Source organism: Heliconius melpomene, chromosome 20 (assembly GCF_056956725.1).
Source record: "Heliconius melpomene rosina isolate 202511_hmr_F chromosome 20, ASM5695672v1, whole genome shotgun sequence".
Taxonomy (NCBI): Eukaryota; Metazoa; Arthropoda; class Insecta; order Lepidoptera; family Nymphalidae; genus Heliconius; species Heliconius melpomene.
Window position 1 is genome coordinate 3,109,715 of NC_140408.1, and position 26,470 is coordinate 3,136,184.

Here is a 26,470-nt window from a genome sequence, read left to right on the forward strand (position 1 = left end):
TGGTTAAGCAATGAGAAACTGGTTAAAATTTCAGTTGTACATTATATTTTTTTCTTTATTGGAGTTTGTCTAGTCGAAACAATGCAAATGAGAAACAAATTCACAAAAAATATGTATACAAATATATTTTTATATGTAATTTAGATCAATAATAAAATTTTATCTGTGTTTTAATAACTAACTGCACCAGTTACCAGTGACCAGTGAGTGATATTTGAATTAAAAAACAAAGTATAAAAGTTTGTTGAAAATTTACAGCATTCGTGAATTTACAATATGAAATATATAATATTTATGGCTGTGAAATATTTCTTAATAGAGTTGCTGGTAAAGTGGCATTACTCATATATTAGTCTCAAAGACTATATTCCATGTTTACAATTCTGAAATTGTATCTGGAGCCTGTGGTTTGCTTTGACTCTAGACTACTTTGGAGAGTACATTCTATTTATTAATATCAGTAGTAGGAAAATGCAGTTTTCACACATTATTATACATATGTATATCGTAATATTATGTGTTACTAAAATATTTTAGACAAGGACAAAGGAGAAAAAGCTATAGTACCATATCTTATTGTCACTAACATCTTAACATACGTATACTCCAGATATTGACTGTATGTAAAACTTTAATGATCTTGGTAATCATTTGGCTACCGTTCAAAATACCCTCTCTCGTCTCCTGGCAAATTTAATATTAATTATACATTTATGTCTTTTGTTAAAAGTGTTTATTATTATTAATACTAATATTATATTTAAAAGAAATAAAATATTGTTTTTTGTAAGTTTTTACGTCTTCTTAGTTTATGTTAAACAAGTAGGTTAAACATAATTTTCATCTACTTCCCCCGCTCTCTGGCTAACAGCTAGCTATAAATAGGATAGCGAAATCTATCGGCAAAGTTTGTTTCAATTGGATCTATATTCATATAGACATTTGTTCAAAAAATAAACTTTCTATTTTTACAACGTCACACTTCAATGAAAATGGTATTGTTTATATATGATATGTTTTTATCTATTGAAGGACTATTGAAATTGAAATCGTTGAATTGTTTGGATTCTAAATTTTCAATTTTAAGCTACATATAAAAAATTGTAGCTGTTCTGTTTATACTATTTTTTAGTCTAGCATTATTAATATAAGCTTTTTCAGCTTCATGTAGGTAGAGGGAACCTAATTTCGAGACTTCAGGACACTGTTTTTGAGCGTTGTATATCAACGTAAACACGACAGGTTGTAGCTTCGACTTCCATTCTCTCCCAGGAAATGAAATATTTCATATTTACATTTCTCCTCTTTGGAATAATCGCTTCGGTAATTTCGCATGAAATATTTTTTAACTAAATACATAGCGAACATAAAAATTTAAACGAAGCTGGACTCGAACCCGCGCTCATTTAACCCCGTTTGTATTGAGCTATATATATTTTTAATATAATTCTCAAATATATATCTCATCTTTTTTCTTATTATACGAACAATATGTTAGAATAAATCAAAAAGAACATCTCACATATCTTCTATCTTGAAATATTATTTATGTTATGTATTAGAAAGGGCCCTAGAGCAGAAATAATCTTAGATTACAATTTTATAGCAGCATTTACCCACTATCCGTATTTTGCCTCGCAGCTACGTAGTATTGCAACGCTCGAGAGCTCGAGCGTCCAGAAACAGAAATTACTGAAGTCCCCATGGATATCAAAATTTGTGCATACCGTTTCACTCGTATTTGACAATTTGAATTTTCATATCAGAGTGAATGGAAGTTATGTGCTTCGTTGCGTTGTCGAGTTATTCGTTGTACTGCGAGCACAGGTATTGTTAGAGTGTATATTTTAACGAATGACTATTGGATTGTATTTTTAAAATATTTTTTTACATTTAACATAGTAAATATAATATTTGTTTTCTTTTATTGTAAAAAGTCTGGTTAAAAAATTCAATTAAGTGCGAGTCGGATTCGCCTACCGAGGCTTCCGTAACAATTTCAGGATTTAAGGTCAATGGGACAAACAACTAATAAAAATTGCCATGTTTAAGGTTGCGGGCGTATGCATTTATTTTTTATGAAATTAACAACAATTTAACTATAATAAAGTGATCCTATAAGAGTTCCGTTGCTTTTAAGGCACGGATGCTTAAGCTTATGGAGTACAACTCGATAATTAAAAAAAAACATTTTTTTATAGATATATTAAATGTATTTCAACAATATAATTTCCGAAACTTGAAATATACAAACGTATGCATGTAACATAAGTTGTAGAAGGCAAAACAACTTGTAGAATAAAATATCAATGAAATGGTTGTTGCACAAACTTCGTCATGCAGCGAACATAATATTTGTTCGAAAACCACAAAGTTCACTCGCCAAAGCTGCTTGCTTGTGAATTATATTGCTGCAAGAACGAGCTATAATGTTGCTAGGCGAGAAATAGGAAAGAAAAACTATAGGAAAAAATATTTTTCAACTGAAAATGACACTGTTTTAATAAGTTATATTTTTTAGTTTTTTTTGGTACATTGGTTGTGGGTTCGAATTCCACTGAACACAATGTGAAATAATTATATTATTTTCCCCAGTCTGATACGATAAAATGTAACGCTACGCTCCATCTCTATCACTAAATGCGCGATGTCTCAAATAGATATTTAGTTAGTAGTATTAGGTAGTTTCTGTATGTATGTATAAATATATATACACTTGTGGCAGCTATTCCTTTTAAAAGAAATTGCAAATGAAACTTTCCTTTGTTCCTTGTGTTATTAACGAAGTTTTCCCTCCCGAGAACCACGATTTTTAAGAAACCACTCCCAATAATGAATCGGAATGGAATTTTAACCGGAAAAACTTTCTTAGAAGAAGAAAATGTCAGCAATTACGTACTATTTTTCATTTAAAGCTTAGGTAAAGTTTGAAATTAGCTAAGGAAAAATTTCTAAAGAATATCTATGTATTTTGTGTAGGTATGGGTACGTAAATGGTATAAGATTGTATATAATTGAATTATTTTGTCCTTTTAAAATAAATAAATATTAAGTAAACAGAGTACGGACCTAACTTTAGAAAGTTAAAAGTGAAATAGTATAATATTTCAAATACTCTTTTTGGTTACACCTTTCTAATAAAATTACCGAAAACCTAATCTATCTTTTATTATACATCTAGCTCACCACCAGATATAAAGATATTCCTATATAATACGATGTCCTATAGAGAAGTTCCTTTCGTATGAAAAAGGAACGGCAGCTAATAAAGCGTCATAGTAATTGTATGAAAAGATTGCACGCCTGCATGTGCCTGCATCGTGTCGGTATTCACTTTATTGCTCTGCCGAATGCATTGTTAGGAGTTGGAGTGTCTTCCACAATACTTTGAAGGCAGTCAAGCCTTAACCGTCGCGTGGGACGCACGAGCTAAAGGTTAGTAGGTAGTTATATCTGAAGAACCCTGAAAAACAGCCTCGTTTAGAAATTGCTGCTTCTAATTGAAGTTAGTTTTCATCTTAACTTTCACATCTTTATTAAAATTGTAAAAGGTTTATTGGAATAAAAACCATTTCATTAGGAATCGGGCTCGCCCAGCAAGGCGTTCGTTCCAATTTCAGGAATGTAAGTCAACTACTGCACATGCAGTAAAATCGATGCATAAGTGCTCGTATCTTTTGTTTGCGTTGACTTTTTTCTAAACTTTAAGGGACCATAAATCTGAATAATTGATGTCAATTTGACCTTGATCCTTTCACGAGATGTAGGAAAGATTTTGAGATAAATGGTCTCGACAGACGAACAACTAACCTATAAGGGTTCTGTTTTTACCTTTTGAGGTACGGAACCTCAAAAAGGCAGGTTGAGCAGTTAGGTTTCATGTGTTTTGATGACCTGTAGAGCGTATAAAATGCTTAGTATAATCCATTTGCATATAATCAGTAATAATGTCAGGTCAGCACCAAATGACCAAAGATAAGGTTTACGGCTTTTTTAAACTAAAAAAGCACTTAAACCTTATCTTATACATTACAAAAGGCATAATTTTAAAATAATTTTAATAGGTGCTTTCAAGTTACCCCTTTCGATAACAAACTTTGATAATAGTTAAAATTTAATCATCGCGTGACTATAATCTTGTGAACTCTATTTCCGTTCGATTACCGTCAAATAAATGCTTACTTTCCATGTATTGTAGAGCACACTCCGTTAACTTCAAACTATTACTTCGAATGCTATATGTAGAACATTTCAATTGAAAACGTATATTTTAAACTTCGGAATAGTGGAAGTGGTAGCTATTAAAGCCGTATGGCTGAGTAAAATGTTGGGAACAAAGGAAAGATAACAAGTTTGTTGGACAACTTTATGCACGGCGCAGTTCAGCTCGCGCTGTCTCAGTCAAAGATTTACAAGCGCGATTGCGAAACTTTTCTTAGATCCCTTGCAGTTTTCTGTTATGTACGACAGCAATGAGATATTAAGATGTCCAAGTTTTCCTTTGTTTTATAAACTAATATGGACTTTAGTTTTCTAGGTTAAAGGTAAAAGTTATAAATATATATTTTTTAATATCACAAGTTATCTTTAACAGGCTTTATACTTTACATTTTAATATTATTATGACTTTATTGAAAAATTACTCCACTTGTCGTCCTAATAAATGTGCTATGATAAAAACATAAGCTTTATATTTATTCTAAACATTAAAGTGAAAAAGGATCGCAGTTTTCCCTTAACAAGAAACGAGTGTCATTATGCCGAAGAGATAACAGGACTTACAAGATAGTGTAATTGGGTCCTGCCTTTCACCTTACGTACGAAACCCCTATATCCCGGACTTTATTGACTTTCTCATACCTTACAACTTTAATCTCTTTAAGTCTATATAGAGTTTTTATATTGTGAGTTGAAAACATTCTGAACGTCGTATCCCATTTGTTCTAAAGAGGGTATACGATACCGAACTTAAACGTATCGATTTATCCGAAATTGGAACGCGCTTTCCGTAGGAGAGATTACATAAGCTTAGAACAAGAAAGGCGTAGAGTTCTAGAGTAAGTGTAGAAACTTTACGTTTAAAGTTTCTATATTTAGAAACTTTGACGTTAAGTATTTAATCAAGATTTATGATGCAGTGAATTATACGCCCGTGTTAGAAGTTTCAAAGGCCTAATCTTCGATATAGCGTGGGTTATGACCTATTTAATATGTAGGTAGCTGTTCATTTTAAAACTAAAGCTATAAAAGTAAGTTACCGTCAGAGTGTTCCGCACTGCCCCCACATACAAAACGAATATATCAAACTCGTATGACTTGATTTATAGGAAAGTTGCAATTTAGAAAATGAAAATTTTTCATTTCAAAATGGCGCTCCTGAGGAGAGTTTTGGCGTAGGGGCACCAAGTGTGACTGTAAATGCGACTGGTTGTGGGTTCGATCCCCGCTCGGAGAAATGAAATATTTATTAAAATTTATATTTTCGTTTTTTCGCTCTGGTATCGAGGCAAAGCACGGCGTTGAGTTCCGCCACTTAACACGTAATGCCTCCATAATTCGGTGGAAAGTGGAGAACGGAGTGTCTTAACACACGGTTCCCTCTACCTACTCTGCTGTGTGGGATATAGCATGAACCTGACTTTATTTGGTTTAATTTAATTTTAAATGGTCCTTTGTTTGAGGGAAGGAGGGAGGCTAAGGTAGATTATTATGATAAGAACTCTACACCGCCCTTCTAATCCTGGGGGTTGTTTATCATCCCTCAGACACCAGGAGATAACTTGATAATCTAGAGTGTAAGTTGCCTCACTCGATGGTTTTCGCGTCGTAGCTGTCTGAAAACAATCGCGTAAAGCAATCATTGTTAGAACGGTATCCTGATAATCGAACGCTATCTGCGTTACTTTATTGGCAGGCGGCTTACGAGTTTTTGTAGAAATTGCTAATGAAAAATAATATTACTTATAATTTTCTTGAAAAATATGTCTGAAATAGCTAAACTACTCTTTAATTTTTCATATTTATTCCATAAATACTTGAATTTTATCTATTTAATTAATACTCTATTTTCGCAAGTGTGTAAGTGTGCATGTCACAGGTAGTGGGTTCGATTCCCAATCAAGAAATGAAATATTTAATATTTTAATTTTTTTACTCTGGTACCGAGCCAAAGTGCGGAGTTAAGTTCCGCCATTCACACAGCATTGTGCATTCTATTTTCACTGTCTATTTTATACTAACTAGATATACTGGTTATGTCAATTCAGCCTAAATACACACATCAATAAGAAGTTAGTAAAAAGTTATTTTAGGGAGCTGGCTGCCAGGGCCGGTGTTATCCTTGAACCTTTGAATATCTGAATATGGTGAATGGCGTCGTTAAGCATTTTTTTATCTTTTGGTCCGTTTTTCTATTATCATATTTTTATATTTTAGGTAAAAGTGTTTTGTGAATATCGATGAAAATATATATTATATATTTGCAATGTACGTGGTGGTAAAAGCTTAGCGATTTTGAACTGTTTTTCGGTTTAATTTTTTGTTTTCACGCTATATCCCGCAAATCTATATATATAAAAGGACTTGTCCTCACTGACTGAGGTAAGACGCACGCACAGCCTTAACCGCTGATGGTAGACACGTGAAATTTGGACAAAAGTTTACTTTCGTAATCTGGACATCCACTAAGAAGGGATTTTGAAAAATTTTAACCCTAAAGGGGTGAAATAGGGGTTCAAAGTTTGTATGGAAAAAAAAAATCTAGTGTTAAGACATTGTGTTATCCACTTACCGCCGAATTTTTCGAGGCATTGCGTGATGAGTGGCGGAATTCAACTCTGCGCTTTTTGTGTATTATATAAATACATATTATACTCAAAGTTACTGTAGAATTTTAATTTATATATTTAGTAATTTCTATTTTATCTATATTATATATAGATACAATATTGTTTAATAAATCACGACTAACTAAAGCCAATATACACAGGTTATTTGCATGGACAATATCCATGGTGGTTTAGGGGGTCGGTGTAATAGATCGCGATAGGTATGCGAATTTAGGCTTAAGCTTGGGATTTACGAGCGAAAGCTATGGGGCATGGTAACGACGTTTCTTTGATATTGGATTAACGGAACAAGAACAAATGAACATTACGGGATTATAGAATCTCTGTAACGGGTTTTTTTTATTTATAAAAAGTTAATAGGCACTTAGGATTGTATATTTTAGATACGTATAATATAGTTTTTTACAGTTTCACGCTTGTTCCCGCATAGTCAGTTTATTGAATGCTGCGCTTTGTTAATAGAGCGGGATAATAAAAATAATTCATTGCCCCAGAAGGGTAATCGAACCTACAATCACTATTTACAGTCGCACGCTGTTTCACTGCGTCAACTGTATTTTCCCCCACCTTCATCAGGCCTCGCTTGTGTTCAGATATTCTGGCTCAAGACATGACAACGGCAGAAATAAACGTCTTATCAGTATTACAGGAATAGTAGCGATCTCTTGTCTTGGTAAACATTCTTTATGAATTATTTTTGTAATTTATAGCTTCTTTTAACAATCTGCTACTCATATAGACAGATTTATATTTTAAAATCTTATCAAAATTCTGTGTTCACAGCTTCATCGAGGGGCTGTTGTTATTTTTGTTATATCCCCGAGAAGCTTTGCAGAAGCGAGGGTAGTTATAAATTTATATGGCGCTGAATTCGTGTTTTAAATTTAGGATGAGTTCCTAGTCTGGAATTTATATCGTACCTGATATTTTGCAAGACGAATTTCCATTCATATAATAAATGTTATTTGGACTATTGTTCTATTTATAAATGATTTATTAGTGGATTCCTTCATTAGTTAAAATAACTGTGGAATGATTTAAAATTTTTATTTCACCAGAAAGTGGGGAACGTAAGTGTCTTAATGGGAACGGTTGCTTGCTGTGTTGATAATTGAACTGATATTTGGATAATAAATATTGTTCTTAATCTAAAATGAACGCTGCAACAAAATGGCGAATTATAATTTTTTGCTCAGCCCACCTATACGGTTATAAAAAAATAGATAGCTTATTTTTAAAAATATTTTTTTATTATTATTTTATTTAATAGATAATTGTAATTTATTTTATCGTTGTTTTAATTAAATAAATTAATTTTTAACAAAAACAAAAACCGACTTCTAACAACGAACTAAAAAGTGAAAAATAATTATATAAAGATTTTATAATTTTGAAGTCGGTGCCAAGTAAAACAAACAGGCTTAGTAATTAGATATTGTAGTAAAGGTGTTGTAGCATTAGCTTGACACCGACTTCAAAATTATAAAATCTTTATATAATTATTTTTCACTTTTTAGTTCGTTGTTAGAAGTCGGTTTTTGTTTTTGTTAAAAATTAATTTATTTTACGATTTTTAGTGATGGGTAGATCTTAAAATGATGCTTCTTGAACGAGTGGTGATGGTGGTGATTGTTCTATGTAAAACTTCATTTAATTAGCTATTATTTTTGTGCAAAGTTACATTTTGGTATATTGACAAGAACAAACATAAAAAGTATTCGGGTGAATTCGGAATCTCCCTTTTTTGAAGTTGGTTGAAAATGAGAACATCCTCTTTTTTGAGATTGGTTGAAAAGAAATGCAACGATCAGGAATCTCACTTCTGACATCAATTTAAAAAGTTTTTGCTTGTAACTATTACAGTATAATTAATTTTTGACCAAAAAAAACAAACTTTCTCAATTTTCTCCAGATTCCATTATCGAAACCTAACCAAACTTTCACCAAATTATCCTTGAAGTGTATCCTTTCAAATAAAAAAAGAATCATCAAAATCGGTTGGCGCGACATTGAGTTATTCGGCTATTAGTCGCGCACATGCATAATGCAAATTTAAGACTTATGTGATTTTCTCATGGATACCATTGTCAGACATGGACCAAAAAAAAATGGGACCATTCGGGAAGCTATACCTTTCAAATAAAAAAAAATTATCAAAATCGGTCCACCCAGTTAAAAGTTATGAGGTAACAAACATAAAAAAAAAAAAAAATAAAAAAAAAAAATAAAAAAAAAAAAAATACAGTCGAATTGATAACCTCCTTTTCTTACAGAAGTCGGTTAAAAAATAATTTGTTTTAAAAAATCTAATTATTTTTGATAAGTTTAATATTCATGAATAATATAATATTAATTAATACTAAGCACTGTTGACTCCAAATTATTTATAAATGTTAAATGTCTGAGACAAAGTAACCTTTGTCAAAGTTAAGCTCACTTTGAATAATAAATAATTTGCTTTTGTTGCAGGTGCATTAAACTTTGAAAATAGAATACATAATTAACAGGTAATCTAGTTATATATAATTATTATATTTTTTTAGTTAAATATCGCTATATACACAGCATACACAGGCACACACACACACACACAGAGGGTAGACAGGGAATCTAGCATCCTAAGAGCTGAGTGTTAAGACACTCCGTACTCATTAGGTCACTTTCGTTCCACACTTTCCACCGAATTCTGGAGGCATTGCATGTTGAGTGGAGGAACTCAACGCCACGAACTCCTTGTTACCAGAGAGAGCGAGTAAATGAAAATATTTAATATTTCAACGTCATTATTACAGATAAGTTAAATTAATAATTATTATTTTTTCTTGTCGTTCAGATATTATTAGGTACATTTATCGAATTTTAAATTAGAAGCTAAAGTCGAATAAATTAATTAATTTTTATTTATTTATACACTTTAGAACAATAATTCTTACAATCTTAGTTTTTCGTATTTTAGTATATTTTAATGAAGACTAAATATACCTTTTGCTACTGTTTTTATTATGTCGGACTACTACTACTACTGTTTTTATTATCTCACCCAGGAGGCTCGGGAATCGAACCCGAGCCTCCTGGGTGAGAGCCAGGTATCCTAGCTACTAGACCATATCAGACACACTGCTTATGTGCCAATTGCGTTATTAATTTCATATGTATATCAATTTGACATAGTATTAGATTCTGTTAACAAACTTGAAAAAAAAATGGCTCTACAAAAAACAACGTAAAAATAGCGGAGATTTCATAAATTAAAAATATTGAAAATTTATTACTTTACAAAATGTGAAGTAATAAATTGAGGAAATAATGGCGTAGGGACACTAGTATGAGACTATAAACGTGACTGGATGAGGAAAGGAAATGAATTCGGCGGAAAATGGGAACCCGGAGTGCCTTAGTACTAGGTTCCCTTTGCCTACCCTGTTATGTCCAGAATACAGCGTGAAGCAAATTATTAAGAAATATGAAAGAAATGTAAAAATTAATAAATATTTATAATTTTATTAGAATTTTGTATAAGGGAGATTATAAAATGCTTTTGCAATTTTTCCCCGCGGGATGCTAAAAAACAAGCAACCTGTCGTTTTATTGTTCTACGGTCATTGTTAAAAGGGTTATTGAAATATAAATATCGTGTTTCTGGCTCGTTTCACAATTGAAGCCGTTTTATACGTGATAATGGTGAAATTAAATATATTTACTAAATATATCACGAATATATTTTTTGGGAAAGTATTTATTATATACAAATATTCCAATTTGGGGCCACTCAACACTTAATGCCTCCAGAATTCGGCGGAGTGTCTTAACACTAGGTTTTCTCTGCCTACGCTGTTATGTGCGAGATACAGCGTTATTTATTTAGTTTTTATAAATATTCCTGTTTATCTTCAAAATTGGATTCTGCTACTATGGAAAATGGAGTGATGCGTGACGATACAAATAAAATATAATTCTAGTGTAAACCTTAACAATAGATTTTTTTAAATTAATTCTAGTTTATATTTTAGTTTCCACTCTAAGGCCACTCTAACATTTTCAAATGAAATATACCAAGTTATCAAGCTAGAACCAGCACAAATATATGAATAGATGAGATCCACTTTAATATATGAAATGAGTTATGAAAGCGAAAGATGCTACATAAGAGTTGTTTGCTTCACTTCGCGAAACAAGACCGTCCAAATTAACCCAAATAAAATATGAAAACGGACTAAAAATAGAAAATAGTGAATGAAAATTGCCAAGTTGTGATTCGTTAAGATCCGAAGCCGTCCTGCAAATCTAGAACAGAAATGGCACAGAATAAGTATTCAGTTCGTTATCGTGTCGAGTGGAATTGTGAAGGCTTTTCAGTTGTAAACTTTTACTGAAAAATACGCCTTTGTAGTTCACCAGTGCGTGCTAAATTTTTAATGTGCCTCTACAGTTACCGTCGCTTGACGATTTTTTCACTAGTATTGTATCTTTAGTTACTTTGGTTGGTACAGCTCTTGTACTGTTAGTTTATTTCAAAATAAGCTTCACAATGTTTAATAATAAAATTTAAAGAGTTAAAAGGGTATTGTCAAAATATTTTCTTCAAAATATTTTGAATCAATAGCGTATGTGACTTTCTTCTTCAACCAATCAAATCTTACCTAGAAGCCTATGGGGACATATTTAAATTAAATACTAATTTTGAAAAAATATTTAACTAGGTAGGTATTTTTCGTTTTAGTTCTTTTATGCAGTCATGTTTTTTTAATTTATGTATGGCTATAGAAATTTACTGACCTGAAGTTTGCTACGATAGTCGATGTAATAGTTTATATTATAATTTGTGGCTAATGAAACTCCTGATTTGAGTATGACTAGGTGTAGTTTATAACTTCACCTATAATTTTGACGCCTTTCAGCTTTCGGGAAATTAATACATTGATAAAGTTAGACAACTAAATATAGAAACATGTATTGCATTGAATACGTCAATATGCAAGCATCAATACACATGTATAACTGTATAAATTAATATTATACACAACAGAACAAAAGTTAGTAACTCGACACAATTCAAACAAAACTCAAGCTTATAAGAATTTCGACGTAGCTTGATGAGAACGTATGACTTAGGTCCTGGTCGGTTTCCAGGAGGCGCGGGTTCGAGTCCCGCTACGTACAAAATTTTTATATGTTTTGTAAATTCGTATTTTTGTTTCCTAAGTGTGGAATAACACTGTTTAAAAATATTATAATATGTAGCAGCATATATTATTTCCTACTAATTACAAATCTGAAAAACGATCGACGATTTGAACTTGTATTGTTTATTTAATCCCTAAAAATAAGTACAATGCAAAACTCACAAAAGAACACAGTCATTACTCCAACCAGCGAGCCTAACAAAGAGTAGAAAAAAAGTAATAAATACCTCATGACCTTTAATTGTACTCTTTGAAGTACCCACATTTTTCATATATTCAAAGTGAGGTAAATAAACGGTAGTTTAAAATAGAAATTTTACCATTGACGATAACTGGACCGGTTCATGTTTCTCTTAATATGTTGATATATGTTTTCTTGAAAAGAATATTTTTGCTATTTTTGCGTAGATATTTGGCTATTATCCTCTACTAAAGTATATACGAGTATAATAGAAGATGAAACTTGAAAAATGAGGCTGTCACCTGTTGCTTATTGTGCCGAGATATTTACTGCTCAGGCAGCTTTGGTATTTGGCTTCCAAATATGTTTGTTATTACTCTATAGGTTTGGATCGAATACTATTTCTTTTGTGATATCTTTATCCTGTCTCTACTGAAAATAGAACATAAGATAAATGTTTTTGGTATAATAGAATGATAAATAATAAGTTGCTTTAGAAATTATCATTAGATAGAAAACGACGGAAAGGAGAGAGCGGAGTATCTTAACACTAGGTTACCTCTGTTCCTACCTCAAAAAAAAACTTATTCTATTATTAGAGCCTTGCGAGACCAGTTAGAACTATTTAAATTAAGAGAATTAGTAAGAAAAGCAACGTTATTTAAATATTTCTAATTGACTCTAATACCGTTATACAAAGGACGCAAATTAAATTACAAACTTAAGTCTGTTTTCCTTCTCCCTAGTTTATTTAATTGTAAATTGTTGATTTTGCGGCACACAAATAAGGTATTGAAATTATCATAACTTTTAAACTTATTATAATGAACATTCTCCATGAGAGAATGAATTATTATTTATTAATATTATCATTTCTTTGCTCTAACATCAAAGCTTGGCGTTGAGTCCCGCTACAAAACTGAAATAATAATAACACTAAAAATAACAATATCACTTAAAACTAGACATACGTTAAAAGTAAACAGATACAGCACAAACACGTCGTGTAAACACTTGCAGCGAAGCCTATGCCTGCTCGAGCGTGACGTGATCGCCCATTGTGCTTTAGATCGAGCAACGGGCGCCCGTTTGTTTAGACCCAGCGAGTACAATGTACGCACGGGGCGTACTAAGCCTTACTTTACATGGTCATTTGTCTCGCAAACATCCGTTAAATAGATAGAAGGCTTTGATTTTAATATTGTGTAGGTATTCTTTATAGCATTTTGTAGTAATTAAAAAATCAAAATCAAGCTTCACGCTGTATCCCGCACACAGCAGGATAGACAGAGGGAACCTAGTGCTTAGACACTCCGTTCCCCACTTTTCGCCGAATTCTGAAAGCATTGCGTGTTGAGTGACGCAACTCAACGACATCAGAGCGAAGAAATGAAAAGTAAAAGGTAATTTATTTTGAAAAATATGTCTTAAATATAATTTACGCAAGAAAATTAAATATGAAAATGTATGTATATTATAAAAGTATGTATTTAATTCTTACGTCTATTTAAACAGTATTCTCAGAATATCACGTAATATATTTATCCGAAAGCTTTCACATCAGTTATTCGCAATAGAATATACAACGTTTATTTATTTTCTGTTGGGTTTAAGTAGATCTCTAGAGACTGTTAAATGTTTTTTTGTATCTTGACTGTGTTATATTGTGAGTTTATAAGGTTATTAAAAATGCTTTAAATAAAGTTATAACTAGGCGTCGCCCACAATTTTACGAGTATGTGGACTTTTAGATGTAAAATTAATAAAAAAAAATTCTGTTCACGTAGGTATTTCCGGAAATCTTATTTTAGGCCTGAATTTATAAATGCTGCAATTCTATTTTATTTATTATTATATTTAAATAGTATACTTACTAACTTATATTTTTATACATATTATAAAGTTACTCAAAATTACATTTTTATAAGCTTTATTTCATTATTTAATTTACATATCTGTATCTGGAACAGATCTGTCTTCAGTACATGAATTTTCATGTAACTTTAACACCTTGAGTTGTTTCGAACATTATTTGGCCTCTAGATATTATTGCAAACTCGGAACTTGTATTATGGCGTAATAAAACTGGTGAAGCTATAAACTTCTTTATGTATTTCTTTGTTATCTAAAAGTTTTTAATGTTAAATGTGGGTACTTTTGCTCTAATTATAAAAGTTTTATTAAATTTCTTATTAACAAGTAAGAAATAGTTAAATAAATTGTGGTTAATGGCTGCTAAATACTGAGAAGATATGAATTACGAATTGATAATATTGTCAATATTAAGATGTATAATATTTAATGCAATGACTGTAAACTCTATGGTTATATAATTATATCTATATATATAAAATCGAAAGGTCACTCACTCATCACGAAATCTCTACAAGTGCTAGGAATCTCAAATTTTGCATAGGAGTTACTTATAGGACGTAGGTGCTCGCTAAGACGGGAATTTGCAATATTCGACTTCTAAGGGGTTGTTTTTGGGGTCGAAAGTTTGTATGAAACTTCGTTACTACAAATGCTAGGAGTCTCAAATTTTGCATAGACGTCACTAGGACGTAGTCATGGAGACAGAAATTAATAATAACATAGTTCACGCTGGTGTAACCGCGAGCGGGCCGCTAGTACTATAATATATTGCTATTGGAAGGAATTATATAATTATTTTCATTTTCATTAACGTGGTAAGAAGACGAAAGGTGGCATATTTTGTTTAATGGTTCCGTCTTAACCGTTTTAGTTATAAAATTGCAAAAGAAAGAATCGTAAATTTTAGTTTAAATAACGAAAATTAAAAATTTTGTTCTAAATTCCATATAGTGTAGGAGATTGTTAATTAATTTTGTATTGTGCATCTACAATAAAAAATATATTCACATTTATTTTTATTTATTTAAACCCTAATTGCGTATTATATAAAATTTAAGAAAATAATAAAACTGTAGCAAAATATTTTTATTTAAAGCTTAATTACAAGATAACATGTTGTTTAGAAGCGCACCTGGATAATATTTTCCAGTTTTGCCGACGCGACGTAGACTAATGATCTTAAGCGGGACTTTTACGTGAAAACGTTCACGAACTCTGACATTTAATATTTTGAAAGGTTGTACTCGTATATAGTATATAGTGCTTATTTACTTCAAAATAATTTTATTTGAGGCCAGTAGCGGTGCTTGGACACAAGCTCAGTTCGATTACGCTTTTAAACGCCAGGCGTTTGCCTTCGAAAATAATAAATAATAATTCATTCCCCCATATGGGAATTGAACCCACACTCGTGTATCAATAGATATCAAAGATTTATAATGTAATGTCGTAAAAATATTTTAGTAGGTTTTTATAATTATGAATCTGTTAGACTCTTCATCACAGCTTGTTGCTTCATTCCATTTAGGAGTTGGACCTGGTCCAGCAACCGCTAAGCCTTAATGAAAATTTTGTATATTTTTTATAGGGTGTTTCCATTCCGAAGAGCGATGCCTAAAGTCATAATGATTTACATGTTTATATATTTATATTCAATTATTAAATTTCAATTACTTAATTTCTATGAGCTCCAAAAATAATTCCAAAAAGACTGACTGAAAAACATTTCAATGAAATTAAAGAGAAAAGTTTTTCTTACTTCTTACATTGTACACACTAGTAATACACTAGGCTCTTTCTGTCCACGCTGCTATGCAGTATAATATAAAATCGAAAGGTCACTCACTCATCACGGAATCTCAGAAACTACATGTGCTAGGAATCTCAAATTTTGCATAGGAGTTACTTATAGGACGTAGGTGCTCGCTAAGACGGGAATTTGCAATATATTCGACTTCTGAGGGGTTGTTTTTGGGGTCGAAAGTTTGTATGAAACTTCGTTACTACAAATGCTAGGAGTCTCAAATTTTGCATAGACGTCACTAGGACGTAGTCATGGAGACAGAAATTAATAATAACATAGTTCACGCGGGTGAAACCGCGAGCGGGCCGCTAGTGCAGTATAAAGCGTGAATCAGAAATAATTAAATGTTTTATTCCCCCGAGTGGAAATCGAACCCACCACCCACCACACGAACCTTAATAATACAAAACAACACAGAACAATTATATCCAAACATTATACGTGTTCCATATACTCGTAACTTATTTATGCCATTCAAAACATTTAGTTAATTGGTAGCCCGCTAACTACGCAAAGTTAGATAACTTCAACCATTGTGGATACTTGACTTGGCTCGACTTAGTTAGCGAGTTGCTAAGATAGCACTGTCAGAGACGTAACAGGCCCAGACGGCTTATCTAATGCATTGTGAAGCCTACCTGTTGCGAGTTGCGTCCATTTGTTCTTGTTCTCATTGGAAATGCAGCTTCTATTCGTATTGTATTATGACTGAGTGGTTTAATTAAAGTTTACGATAATTTTAAACGGCACAGCGGCACAAGGGCGTGACTGTAACGCGACGGTTGTAGGTTCAATCCCTACTCGAGGAAGTGAAATATGTATTTACGTTTATATTTCCATTTCTTCGTTCTGGTTGTCGAGGTAAAGCGTGGTGCTGAGTTCTGCCACTCAATACGCGATGCCTCCAGAATTCGGCAGAAAGTGTTTTAACACTAGGTTCCCTCTACCTACCCTGCTGTGTGCGGGTTACAGCGTGAAGCGTGATTTATTTATTTTATTTTAAATACATGTAAAATATAGTACTTCGAGTTTATGCTCGCAACATTTAATATTGTTTCTCACAAAACAACAGAAGCTCATAGAAACTAATGCTGTGACATATAGGCGATATATTGCATATTGTCTTTATGCAAATGGAAATGGAATATTTCCATAATAGCATTCTCGTTCCTCACTGGGTGAAATGTACTTTGTCAATGTTGGTGATAGTTGCTTTTATAACTTAGGTAAATAATAAATTGAGTTTGTTTACGTAACTATAGTGTAATGAAACGTACTTATTATTATATAAAAGTACCTTCAAGATTCTGAATTTGCGGGAAGTATTCGGCAGGTTTTGATTCTTGTTAGAATTCTGTTTTAGCTTAGAAGTTACAATTTTTCACAGCTTCAAGGGACAGTAGAACTGAGTATTTGATATAAATTGCAGGTTGATAGCTCCACGCGTTCTTGAGTAAAATGGTCTTGACAGACGGATGGAGGCTCAACAAAGTGATCTTATAGGGGTTCCGGAAGGTTTTCCTTTCGAGGTACGGCACCCTAAAAAAAATCGAAGAGCGTGTATTTAAATATAAATAATAATAAACTGGTGAAATGCAAGTCGAACTCGCATACCTATATATCAATTATCTCCGTATCAATTTCAGGATTGTATATCAACGGGAAGTACAAAAAGTTATATTTAACGGACGTATGCAGTAATATTTCTTTATCTATGAAATATCTATAAATTTTCACATTTATATTTATATTTTCAACTTTTATTTATTTGTACCGTAAGTTTTCACTTCATACCAAATTTCTTAAATGTAGGTCCTGGAACTACTAGGAAGTAACCTGTAGGTGCCCTGATCTAATTTTGATTTTTAAATTTAAAGTGTAATGATACAAGCCAATCCATTTTACTTGTTATTAGTGTAATATTATAAGCAAGGAGTGGAGCTTAAATCGATAGGCGATAAAATCTTATTCCAATCGGTCTTGCTCGGAGAGCACTTCCTTCTATACTTTAATGGATTTTCAAGCTTTATCAACGATACGTCACGTAAATGCAATAAGGAACAGTATAAAGACAAAAATATTACAAAGGTACACTCTTAAAGAATGCTAGAAATTCCAAATTCTGGCTATACTAAAACATTGAAAATTAGATTAATAGAATAAGAATATGATATAAGAAAAATGTCGATAAAATCGGTACAAACATTAGATAGAACAACTTTGCTGCGCAGAGTTGTTACCAACAGATATAAAGAAAATCTTAAGATTAATACAGATCATACGAACGCGATCTTATTATTAATAGCAATCTCTAAAAAACAATCCTTGACGACAGGAATTTACTCTTAAAAGGTAGATATTTATTTAATATACTTTACTTTTCTAAAATCTGTCTTAAGCCCAATGAATATAAAAGTAGATACCACTTCTCTAGACCAAAAGGAACATCCAAAGTACTGGCAACACGCTATTAATACTCGTAGACTAGAAGCAATATGTAAAAGCTATGTTTGGTATTAAGAACCAAATATAGTACGAATATCTAACATTAATGGTGCATTTCCTTACTACCTCGAGACAATATCAGAGCAGACAGATATTGTTCTATTTGCATAATAACTGCATGGGCAACGGAAACCTTCACGTTATGTACTGAATCCACTATCCAAGTATTCCAAGTCAGTCTACATTGACGTTATCATAACTTATGTTCATATTGAATGTTGATTTCTTATATATATGTAAATATTTATATTTTTTTTATATATTCCTAGGGGATTTTATTAATTTGGGAGAAGGTTACTTCAGCCAGTGTACAGCTACTATACTAGGCCAAATAAATAATAAAAATCGTGTCAAGCGCGAGTCAGATTTGCCTATTGAGGGTTCCGTACCCATTTCAGGATTATCTATGGGAACTAGAACACATAAAAGTTGACAAACTTATGTTTGAGCATTCATTTTATATGAAATTAACTACAATTATAAATTTATAATAATTTTTATCTGTAATAATATTTGTATTTTTTGAATTTTTTTCTTTACTTTTACTGCAAGTTTTCAACTCTTTTCAAATTTCATAATTGTAAGTCTACGGGAAATAATATCTTATAGGTTTCGATTACGCGGCGAATAAAGTTACAACATACATAAGTATATAACAAACATAAATATGCACGAACTTTGTATAAAACGAACTATAAGTATAAGTTTCTAATTTTTATTCGAACCCTTATCTATAGTATAAGAGTTCCATTTTAAGCTTTTGATGTACGAACGAACGAATCCTAAAAAGAGGATGGAGGTTCCGTTCCGAATGGATCCTCTAGTACATACTTAATATATATATTGTATATTCTAAGTATTCTACAGCGTATAGTAGTATAAATGCAATCTGTACGTAGTAAGAGGTCGTTATCCGAGCTCTAAACAAGAGTTGATTAATTTAGCAGACGGTAACTGTCTAACTTCTCAATTTACTAAATTGCATTCTACTGCAGTCGGGAGTGTAAATACACATTAAGAAACAAGATATATTCGCATGTTACTATAAGAATTTTAGCTTTGTTATTTATAAAATTGACTTTGATTTTAAAATTGTTTTTGATGAGTAAGTCAGATACTAAAATGGCAATTTTCAAACGTTTAATCCGATCCTATTAATTACAGTTTCAATTAAAGTGCGGATTTTAAGAAGTGTGCTATGAATTTTAGTTTGAAATTTAGTTTACTTTACGAGTTATGAAAGACTCAAAAGTAAGTTGAAAAAGTTCGTATAAAATAAACATCGTGTATTTCAAGCTTTTTAACTTGGCTGTACACACTGGCGCGTGTCTACATAAGATAGGGTGTTGTTTTAATATTTAAAAACTTTTGTATTATTAAATATTAAATATCAACTTTGAATGTGTGAAAGTAGAACGAAATGGTACACGCCAGCTTCTATACCACAGCTAATTTCGCGCATAAATTTATCAAAGTTCGTAACTTCCACAACTTAGTGTTATGAAGTTGCTTCTTCCTTTAAGTTTATGTATGCGCACTTGATGCAAACTTGGGCTTGCGTTATTTTAATAAGTGAAACTTTTCAGTTTGTATCTAAAATTGTTTACATGTTTTATTTCTTTTTATTTTGTTTGTATGTTTTTATTAAGATTTATTTGGACATTTTTTTATATCCTGTAGCAGGGTAGGCAGAGGGAACCTAATGTTAAAACACTCCGCTCCCTACCTTCAGCCGAGTTCTGAAGGTATTGGTGGTGAACTCAACGCCTCTCTTTACATCGATACCAGAGCAATAAAATAAAAATTTCATTTTCTCGAGTGGAGTCGAACCCACAAGCTGTCGCCCTTACAGCCACTCGTTCGTGCCCCTGCCTCAGGCCTCATGTATGAACCTCATCAATGTAATTCTGTTGTAAGCTTGTAAAGACTTAATAGTCAATAGCTTTTTTTCAATTAATGAGCATTGAAGCACATGTAAATAATGTAATAGAACATAAAAAAATATTTTTGAACATAAAAATTACTTTACAACCTTACAACATATAAAAATATTTTATAGAATTCACTTATTTTTATAGAATACACAAAATAAAATTGCATTTATTTATTTATATAGGATTTTTATCAGGAAAAATTGAGTGATGCGGAATACCAAATGCGATTACGTTCGTGTAATGTATTCATATGGTTCACGTATAAGTAATTTCGTTGGTAACCATAATGTACCCATTGTTCAGAATAAAATCTAATTCTGTGTGATTTTGATTGGCACAGAAACGTGCAGGGAATAATCAACTTTAGCTCAAATTTAGTATTTCCTTCCTATAAAAATACGATATGCTGAAAAGCATATTTATATGTATTTAAAGTAAACCTATATTTTTACGGAATCAATAACAAAGCAATAAAAAAGATTCTTATATTACACTTATAATGGATTTTTTAACCATACTCAGTTTACTCAGAGGCAAATTAATCGCGATTCTGTCATTTCATATTATATTTTTTTTATCCGCCGCTTTTCGCCGAATTCTAGAGGCATTGTCTTTACCTAAAACCTAGGAAATAAAAATATGAAATATTTTATTTCCTCGAGTGGGAATTGAATCCACAACCTGTCGCATTTACAATCGCAAGCTTGAAACTGGCCTAGTCTTTTATTATACGACGTTGAATTACGTTATGTTGGAGAAAGGAAATTAAATGAAATTAATGATAGCAAATACTTTGCGTTACATTATTCCTTAATGTAACCATTGTCATTTAATTAAATATAAGATGAACATTACAAAAGATTGTATTATTAAACTGACAGACTAAATAGGCCATGATAAATTACTTAATAGAAATTTAATATAAACTGCTAGCAAAGACTGATGGAGCAGGTCGTGCTACGTGTTAAGGAAACCGGAAATTGAGGTACTGTTAGATTTTAATAATGCAAGTGAATCACGTGCGTATAATGGGAAATATATATATTTTTTTAATTCAATTTTTACTTTAACAATTTAAAATTTTTAATTTTAAATTTTCTGTCTATTTTAGCGTATTGTAAAACACAGAAAATGTAAAAAAAACAATATCATCATAAGTTACGTTACCTCCAAGCTGTAGTTAAATCGATTCATTATGTAGAGCATTATAGTTTTTTTCAATTTGTTATAATTAATACAAATATTAAATTTAAATTAATTACAGGCATAAAGGTATGACTGTAACACGATGGTTGTGGGTTCGATCCCACTCGAGGAAATGAATTATTATTTATTAATATTTTCTTCGCTCTTGCACCAAGGCAAAAGTGAATTTTCTTTATAGTTTTTTTACGATCACAGAGACTAGAGACTCATAAATTATATTTTGACAGGTGCAGGCCTATATGTGTTGGTAAGCCACCAATTCATTTGAGGGGGTCTCGGCTATAAATATTTTACAAGGCTTTTAGGATAACGAAGATCCATCCATATGCTAACAAGTTGACTTCCTATCTGTTACCTGCAGGCATCAGTTTGCAATGGTTATTACTGTTATAGCTTAGGCTAAAATATTTTATGATTTAATTAATTTATTATGAAGTTATAAATAGTAATGATGAAATATTTAATATTTTAATTTAATTGCTCTGGTGTCGAAGTAAAGCGTGACATTAAATTCCGCCACTCATCACAAAAAGCCTTTAAAATTTAGAAAGTTGGGAACCAAGTGTTTTAACACAAGGGCTATAACCCTGCCTACCATGTTATTCCTGGGATACAGCAGGAAGCTAAAAAAAAAACACTTTTCAACGATTATTTTAGCCTAACTTATTTTTGATTTCACTGTAAAATATATTCAGATTCAACAGTCTTGTCTTACATAAAATGTACATTCTGTTCGTCGTCACCCCCTCATTGTGGATGAGCATCACGGAGAACCCTCACAATTTCCATCGCAAGAGGCAGTTTTATTTTTAGTACTACTGTCCAAATGAAACATAGCACGCGAGGTGAATATTTAGCGTTTGCTAGGACTGAGTGAAAATAAGTTGGTGCTAATTAAAATTTTAGCGACTACATGGATTTTATGGCAGTTGCACTGGGATTTAACTAGAACTTATATTTGAACTATATAACTATTTGAATTTTTTTTTATTTTAAATATATATTTTGCTTTTATTTTATACTGATATTTATATTATGTAGGTATAATTCAAGTGATTGATTTTTTTTTACTAATAGTTCCCCGGATTTGAATGTATGACTTTAATATACTTTCATGTATATAAAAAAAACTAAGATGTACTCTACATATCTTACATTTTTTTTAGCTTCATTCTATATACTACATGTAGCAGGATAGGCAGAGGTAGCCTAGTGTTGTTCCGACTGCCGCCGAGTTCTGGAGGCATTGCATGATGAATTACGGAACTTAACTCCGCACTTTGCGTCACCACGACCAATGACATATTATTTTTATATATTCATGATTCAAAATATCACCCTTTTTTAATAATACTGCCCTTGATTTGAATGTACGGCTGTGGTATACTATATAATATCTAAGTCTAGTCATAGTATACTACATCATAACTACTATTATCTATTAGACTATTTTACAAAAACATGTCTATTAAAAGCAAAAATAAACTAAAAAGCTGGCTACGATCTTGCATCAATGATAAATGAGAAAATGAGCGGAAAACGAGCCACTTAACTGACGGCAGTTAAGTGTTTAAGTTACGTAATGGTAGCTTGATAAAATGTTATTTATGAATTTAAAATAATAATATATATTTAAAATTTACGGCTCTTTTTTCCCACATGCAGCAAGGTACTCTTAGGTAGAGGGAGGCTAACTAGTTTTAACCGAATTCTGGAGAAATTACGAGCTAAGTTTCGGATTTCAACACCGCGCTTTGCCTCGTACCAGAACGAAAAAAAATTCCTCCCTCTGTTTACCTTGAAAGCGTAAAGCTATAAAGATATTTATATTTTTGTAAAATTTTCTATTAACTTAATTTTAGAAAATCAGCTGATCGAAAAGTGATATATATGGAAGTAGGTTAAGAATCAATATTATTACAACATGGGAAAATAGAACGAAATAGAAAAACACATAAAATATAATTGAAAATATCTGTATACACTGCTAATACATTTAATTTACCCTATAAATATTTGTTTGCCAAGTTTATTTAAAAATACTTTTAAACTTGCATTTGCATTTCCTTGCATTTACAGAAGAAACGAGTCTATTCAAACATAATGTCTGAAGAAAACTCATTCATTCTGATTTAAAATTTAGTATATTTTATCGAATAAAAGTTTAAGCGTACTTCTGCCAATTCTTCGATAGCATTGTATATCTAAATAGATGAGTGGAAAACGGAATTTATAATAATCCTATATCTTATAAAACAAAGTCGCTTTTTGTGTCTGTCTGAACTTTCTAACTCTTCTTCTTCTAAACCAACCAACGGATTTTTATGCGGTTTTCACCATTAGGTCGAGTATTTCTCAGGGAAGGTTTATATATAGTTTATTATTTGTACATTCTTATGTAAATTAACATAAATACGATAAATGTGTCTAAAGTCCTACCCGTTGAGACACTTTCGCGCATGCGCTGCTTTAATGGTAAGTCGTACATGAAAATAATGTACTGGAGTATTGTTCCTCTTAATAAGATCTACAAAAAAGTCCGCGAGAGCATATTTTTATCTTTTAAGAATAACGTGTAGTGATCATATTTCTGTCTAAAAATAGTAATTTCAATATATTTTTTATTGTGAGGGATATTTTTCCATAATGGTATTAATCCTTATCCTTTAAAATATTTTATTAAATTTCTACGTTAAACGAAGATAAAATTTGCTTTTTAAACTATTTCGAAATTGCGAATAGTTTTAGAGAAAAACGCATTTAATTATTGACACATGACGCCGTTCACACATCAACTGTATCGAGTCAAGTTTCACTTATCCCTTACTCTCAGCATATAAATAAGTATATTAGTTACGTTGGCCATTTAATGTAGATCAAAACTGTCTTTTCTGTTTTTCATTTTAATAAGTACTTTAGAAGTTGTTACAATATCAAAAAATCCTTGCTGCGAAACGCGCCTCGCGACGTTATGCTTATACAAGCGAGTCCGCCGCGCCCGCCTGCCTTACACGCATCGGTGGTTCAGTGGTAGAATGCTCGCCTGCCACGCGGGCAGCCCGGGTTCATTTCCCGGCCGATGCATTCTATTTAATTTTCGTCACAGGCAGCCACGTAGTGCTTGCTTTTCATCAGGGACAGAATACCTTCTTCAGCATTAACCAAAAGCTCGAAAAAAAATAACCCGCCTGCCTTTATAGCAACGAAGATTTAGATGCGTTTGCACGTATTGGATAATTCGAGTTGAATGTATTATTTAATGTCATTTAACTATCTAAAAATAGTAATTTAAATATATTTTAATAAGTACTTGAAAAGATTAGTAGCACAAGTTTAAAATTACGGTACCTACTAAAAAATCCTTGCTGTGTAAAACAATTGGAAAATCCTTATTGAAACTACGAAAATGCGGGTTGCATTAGAGTTTCATTAATTTTCACATTATCTTAAGTGCTTTGCAAACATACATTATATGAATAATCCAGTAGTAAAAGCGGGCGAAGCCGCAAGGGGGTCGCTAGTAATAAATATTACAGGAAATACTTCAAAAAATTATCTTAGTACTTTAGCCAAAAATAGTCAAACTTATTATTATTTAATTGAATCAAAATTATTTTTACTTATTTTCATGGTAAACAACGTGAAAACCAATTGTTTCCATTTTTTATACGAATTCGAAAATCTCTCGAGCGGGGGTTGAGCCAGTCATATTCTGCCCCAATGCTGTGATGCCTATATATAATATAGAATTAATGGGTCTAATTTCATTTTATATATATGGTCATTTAACTTTTAAATTACCTAATGAAATATAGAAAACCGAATAAACTTCGTATATCTGGGTTTACAGAGTACATCATATAAAGTCATGAGGGTGCTGTTTTATAGAGAGGGTTGTAAAACGACCCCCAAGAGAACTTGTTACGTTATAATACCCTGGAACTCTAAAATTTATAATGACAGAATACTCTCTGAGAGAATGAATGTACCTACGTATAGACTAATATATTGATTAAAAGCCAGAGAGAGTTCACCTATATACTTTAATAATATTTTTTTTATTTGTTTTTTTTTCATGAAATTTTATTTATTCAGCTTAACGATGTATCCCGCGCACAGCAGGGTAGACAGAGGGGATAACCTAGTGCTAAGATACTCCGTTGCATTGCGTGTTGAATTGCAGAACTCAACGCCGTGCTTTGCCTTGACACCAGAGCGCAGAAATGGAAATATAAACGTAAATAAATATTTCACTTCCTCAAGTAGGGATTAAACCCACCACTGTCGCGTCACACCCCTGCGCCGCTTCGCCACGGATTATTGAATAATTATGCTAAAAAAATTATGCGTATTTCATCGCTTATTCTCTCCGTTTTATGGTGCTTATAGTGATTATTTACCGCTCAATCTGTACAGTAAAAAAGGTAGACAGAACCAAATGTCAAACACATCTCAATACGACGTTTTTTTTTCATTTTAAGGGTTTTGTACTGTAGGGAATTTAGTGTTAAGACGCTCACGCCCACGCTAATGAGTGGAGGAGCTTTGTCGCTTTGTCCTGCAAACAGAAATAGAAAAATAATTAATTCCTCCAACCGGAATCGAACGTACAATCGTTGTTTCTATAGTAAGACACTAAACCATTGCGACAAAGAGAAGCAATATAACCAAACAGTCATAATAATAATATGAACGACAAATATTAGAACAGGGGGCAAAAACAGTTGTATTAACTAATTTACGCCCATTAATAAGATGTCTCTTACATCAAACGAGTGTCAGACTAAGAATAAGGGAGGTAGTTGTGGCGGTCAGCTCGTTACCCTCATTGAGATATATAGGTAGATGTTCAGAGACTCATTGAGATGTATAGGTAGGTTGTTCACGGTAGCCGGTATTATTTGTTATGCCGCCCTAGTATTCCCTTTTGATCT

The 26,470-nt window shown here is 32.0% G+C and overlaps 1 protein-coding gene across 1 annotated transcript in view; it reads left to right on the forward strand.

Annotated features, from left to right (window-relative positions):
- Window positions 1-26,470, forward strand: part of LOC146527552 (uncharacterized) — a 72,964-nt gene that overhangs the window by 21,259 nt on the left and 25,235 nt on the right. The window contains exon 2 of the mRNA XM_085204464.1: window positions 9,318-9,355. The gene's annotated coding sequence lies outside the window, so the exon portion shown is untranslated. The remainder of the gene's footprint in view (window positions 1-9,317; window positions 9,356-26,470) is intronic.